Here is a 6,106-nt window from a genome sequence, read left to right as displayed (position 1 = left end):
AAGCTCACTTTCCTGTAAATATTTTTGATATTACTAAAACTTTCTATTTGCTAATAAAAACAATATTGATTGGATTAATTTATCAAATGTTGAACATATATATTCAACAGCTGAATAAAATTGTAAAACCTATATTTTTCAATGTATAATTGATCAATAAATTATAATTCCAAGGTAAATTTGAATGAATTATACTTGCAATATTTGAATATATAAAAATGTTATAATAAATTAACTATGTAAATAAAAACATTAATAACACATAAATATATATTTTAAATGTAAAGAACTACATCAATATATCATCTATTGTTTGTTTAGTTGATCGTATTAGTAAAGTAAATACGGGCACATTCGTCAGGAGAAAATTTCATATTCGATTTACATATTCTCGGTCAAAAGATTGTGTTACTAAAGATCAAGAGTTTGTCACGCGAAAATTTGGTCCAATTTAAAAAAAAAAATACGAAAAAATCACAAGATATTGTTTTGACGTAAAATGACCCAAAAAAACAGAATAGTTGTATTTGGTCCGAAAAGTTTACTCTTGACAGTAGTTATCAAAAAGAGGGTTAATTTAAAAGAAAATGGATTAATTATGCACTTTGATAAACTCTTGATCGTTATTATATAAAGTCCGATTTGTTTTGCTAACGGATGTGCCTCTATGTACTTCACTCTATGCACTATATAATAAATAATACTCGTACAAAATGGTATTTATTTAAGTTTTGCTTCAAAATGTTTGTTGTTCGTTTACTTTTGTTTTTTAATAAACAAACTGAACAGATAAATAAAATAAAAATATATAATACTTCACTCACTTAATGCAAAATAAACAATTTATTTTATTATTATTTTGTTTTGTTTCAAGAGGAAAATAGTTTTGTGTGGTTCTGGTACTGGCAATGTAATACACTTTAAAACATCGTTGTTGTATTGCATGCAGTACACTTTAAACATAAAAAAATTAAAACGTATAGCATAAAGTGCTTTTAGACGAAAGACCTTAGCATTATAACGAATACTCTAACAGAAGTTCCACTGTTTTTTTTTTTCGGTACTTTTATTTTGTAAAGTCAAAACAATCCGCATAGTTATGGAAAGTTACTTGTAGAAAATTTGTGTCAGTCGAATCGTGTAAATCATCAAAACTTTGAATAATGATTACAGTATATAAAATCACAACCTTTAAGAATAAAGAAAGATTTTTCAACTCTTTCGAGAGGTCAAGCAATTTTCTTCATGCATTTCTTTGACAATGACTTTCTTTCTTTTTAACATATATAGCAGACAAAAAATTAAATACATTGAAATCGGAAAATACAATTGACTCCAACATTGCGATTTAATATAACCCCATTCTTCACTACCTACCCAACAATACAAATTTTGATCGGTATACTTAGATTGAAACAAAATTTCTGTTAGTAATTGCCAGTATTTTCATCAAATCAGATACCAAAGAATCCTTATAATTTCCTAAATTTAACAAGCTCTTAAGCTTAGAAAATTATCTAAGGTACAGGACTGTGTTATTTAATATATATATATATATATCAATGTATACTAAGTTTAGTCTCAAGTTTAAAAGTATTGATGCTACGAACAAAATTTTGGTGTTCATAAAATCACCTAATTAGTTCATTTCCATTTGTCCGCTGTCCGTACGACTGTGAACACGATAACTCAAAAACGAAAAAAGATATCTATTTTACAGCGTACTCAGGAGGGAAAAAGAGAGGTCGAGGTCGTAAGTCAGCAACATAGGTCAATTGGGTCTTGGGTTCGAAGGGCCTATCTTGTTAACCGTTAGAGATAGAACAAAAGTTTAAATTTAAAAAATGTTTCTTATAAAAAAACTTTTGTTTGAAACATTTTTTCATAAACATCACTGTTTACCCGTTAGAGCGTAAATTGTATAGTATGTATTATATGGCAATATCAGTTATATATGTGTGACATGTATGTATGTGTAATGTGGCAGAGTATTCAACACTGTCTATACATGGTATTACAATAATTAACTCATTCAATTGTTTGTTTTCACTTGTTTCTTTTAAGTTGAATGCATCAAATTTTTGCCATCAAGAGTGTATGTACTTACTACATAACATTATTGCATGCTCATAATGATGATGGTAGTGTAACGATAGACAAACATAAAAACAGACATATAGATAGGTACAGAATATAGAAAATACTTTATCTTTGTCATTATTTATTAAATGAATGAAATATTTTCTTGTTTCATTAACAAACAACACAACAAAACACAACCAACATAGACTAGAGACAGCTGATTTGCTTATGTAATATATATTTATTGTTGTTGTTGCATAATATAGATGTTTTGAATATACAATGTGTGTAACGGGTCATAAGGTATTTACATTGTGCTATTATACCTATAGTTATAATAACTCAAATGGTTGATTTGCCGGAAAATAGAAGTTTCATAGTGATTTACTGGAAAAATGATGTTTAAAATACCGGGTGAATATTAAACCAGACCTTTATGTATGCGTTTCTAGTTGGAAACTATTATGTCCATAGGATCCTCTATGAAGATAAAATATCTACACCAAATTTAACCAAAAGCATGATATTAATGAAGTACTAACTAAATGATTAAAGTTTTCCAAAATTCGCTAAAAAAGTCCAAAATGAAACTCCAAACGAAACATTTCAAACAATTGTATGGAATATTTTATAGTGCAATTTTTTTTAAAAACTGCTCTCGATTATTAAAATTTCAAATTTCGAGTAAATTACACGGTAAGAAATTTTTCACCATTTCAGTATCGATGTGAACGCCATACTGATTTGACCATTGAGGGAGTAGTAACATTAGTAATAGTCATGGCGGACGTATTAGTGTGGTATGGACGTCAGGTCCATACTGGCTGAAGATATCACAATACTGCTGGTGGATAGCTCTATTCAATACTGTCATATTACTTATGCTAACATAGATACTACAGTATCTGTCTCTATACCATTGTAGTACGCACATTATATATTTTACCAAAAGTACCTTTATTTACATTAAAAACGGTCTTAAAGCTGACTTTTCGAGGCAAGACACAGACCTAATGTACATAACAGCAACATAAAACTACTAATTAAAACATTATATTTTTTATTGTTTTTTTTTTCTTTAACTCCATTTCTACAATTTTAAAACATTGTGGATTAAAATTGTAGTTATCAATTAAATACAACAAAATTAATTACGTTTAAAAAAGGGTCTGTCGACTGTCATTCACCTGATTGATAAAGCATTGAATAAAATTAATGAATGTCGTTTATATGTTATCGCTATCGAAATGTGTTTTAGTTTACCATGTTTATTTCATTATAAACTCCTGGCTTGGTTTATGTAATAATAGATACAAAATATCAGTTATAATACATTTTATTATAGTTTAATTTTTGATACGTCCATCTTTTTGTTTTAATAGGGAGTCATTTCACAGGTGCATATTTCACAAATGCCATATTTTGATGCATAAGTGAACGAAGTTGGTAAATATAAAAACTTTTTCGTGTTTTTATAAGTCAATATAGAATCTAATTATAAACTATGATCCTGCAAATGGTTGACGCAGTCGTAAGACAGAATATGCTTAATGTATGCAGTTCCTGTGTGATGTTATTTTTTTGCTCATAGGTAGTTTTTGTTTAGCTTTTGTAGAAAAAATAATAGTGTAATGACTCTTAATATATCACTAGCTGTAAGGGAAGATGTAATACCCAAGATCAAAATTTACATTTGTGTTTTTTACGCAATGCATTAAAATATCATAATAGAAATTTTGTCAGTTTATAGCAATGTAAATACTCAAGATTGTATATTTCTTAATTAGTTTTGAGAATTAATATCTATTAATATCTATATCAGCCGAGAAACGCAGATTGTTCAAGGAACATTTGACTAAAGGTACTTCTAGGCTACTTCTTACCCTATGTAGTTAAATATTGTATTCATGTTACATATATTATTATAATGATAATAAATAAATATGGTAAATTATGTAAATTAGTATACAATTAATTATAGTGAACGTTTGTTTTGTTTTAAACATCACTACTTTGTAAACTATAATAATAATAATAGTCTTTTATTATTATATACTTAAAATACTTAGAAGCTAGTGTAATATATGTAAATATCTCTTACATAATAATTATGCAATCTGAGAATATTATACTGCTACAACTTCACGTATGGCACAGATTAGACTATGTCAAATTCAATTAGTTTGAAAATTTGCTTTTGGATAATAATTTAATAAATAAATTTAGTATTATCTTTTGGGAATCTACTTAATTGATTAAACACGCTTGTTCGTTAGATCAATTACGAATAATTTGATAGAAAAGTACTTTTATAAAATGTCTCTATTAATAGTTTTTATTAATAGACATTTTTTAGTCGATACCAACCTTATCTCTCGATAGAAATCGCTTTATTTCAATTGCTATATATTATTTGATATGCGAAATACAAAATAATTGAATCTTCTCGGGTGCAAAAAAAATTTTCCTAGGATCAGTTATCAGTTTTAGGGTATTTCCTTAAACACAACAAATAAGAAACTTATACAACAAATTAGAAAATTATTAATTATATCGATATTTTATCGAGACTTGTTGAGTTTTAACCTTTATTTAAACGACCTCGGTTGTATTTTCCGTAAGTTAAAGTAACAGATCTAGAGTCTATATATGTGGAAACTCATTTTGTTAATGACAGAAATTTTAATGAAAGTTCCTAAGGTTTTTGTTCAAAATTCATAAACTCTTTGTATGTTCTTTCAGAGTTCCCTAAAGGTAGAGTCAATTCAAATAATGGATGGTTCAAAATGTAAAATTTAAATGAGTGTTTTTTTTAAACTTTAGAGCGATCTTCGGTTATATATATTATAGTTGCAGAGTTTATTTTTTACAAATATTAGCAATAACCCTGAGGAATGGTGTCCAGGCGAATGTTTACAAACTATGGTCCTTTTTTCAAATCATTCAAATAAACTATCGTTCATTTTCAATTTAATAAATTGAAAAAAATTTAATATTTTCATATGTAGGTATATATTGTAAAGTTTATATTTGAAAAACAACTTCAAACGAAAAATTCATATAAAATAGCAAATATTAATAAAAAGTAAAATTGTGTGTAGGGTATTTTAAAATAATTTATGTTGTGATTGTGTGGATAGTGAAAAACTAGAGGAGTAAGGTGAACTATGTAAAATTGTTGAGGGTTGTACATACAATCAGTAGACTGTCTCTAATAAATAAAATAACGCAAGAGACATACATACCTATATATACAGTGTGTCGCATTTAAGATGAAGACACCCTCATATTTTCGTTGTTTATAGGAATGCCGATTTGAAATTTTGCACAGTCATACAGGGTGATGGATCACATTTTTTAAGATACTGAACCGAAATCAGAACTTTAAACTTAGTATAAATTGACAAATAGGCTCGATTCTTAATATTTTGTCTAGCGTCAGAGATGGTTTGAGAGAAAACTATTAGAAAAACTTGCGTAGAATATTTTTTTATACCCATATTCCAATTTTCGTATAATTAATTTTTTCATTATTTTGGTTTATAAACTCAAAATTATTACAAGTTTATTGAAATATTTGAAAACACTGTTAAATTATCAATTTGTCTCGCTTTTACATTTCATAACACACTAGTTACAAAAATTTAATTTTTTATTTTATTACTAGTAAGCTATGGAATGTAAAAAGTGGATAAATTGATAATTTAATGCTATATACTCAAATATTTCAATAAACGGTGTATGTCATGAAAAAAAAAATTTTTCAAATAGTTTTTATCGATATCTCTAACCATCTCTGAGGCTAGACAAAATATTAAGAATAAACCCTATTGGCTAGTTTGTAGGAGGCTAAGTTTAAAATTTTTATTTTGGTTGAGTATCTTAAAAAGTGTGAACTATTACTCTGTTTGGCTGTGCAAAATTTCAAATCGATATTCCCATAAATAAGGAAAATATGAGGATGTCTTCATCTTAAATGCGACACACTGTATATGAATGCATATACGTATGTATACAATCATGT

At 27.2% G+C, this 6,106-nt stretch overlaps 1 protein-coding gene across 1 annotated transcript in view; it reads left to right on the top strand.

The window, feature by feature from the left end:
* Positions 1–6,106, top strand: part of LOC123290623 (mitoguardin) — a 187,924-nt gene that overhangs the window by 66,203 nt on the left and 115,615 nt on the right. The window lies entirely within an intron of this gene.

Source organism: Chrysoperla carnea, chromosome 1, assembly GCF_905475395.1.
Source record: "Chrysoperla carnea chromosome 1, inChrCarn1.1, whole genome shotgun sequence".
Classification (NCBI taxonomy): domain Eukaryota; kingdom Metazoa; phylum Arthropoda; class Insecta; order Neuroptera; family Chrysopidae; genus Chrysoperla; species Chrysoperla carnea.
Note: the sequence above shows the minus strand (reverse complement) of the source record. Positions and strands in the feature narration are given on the sequence as shown.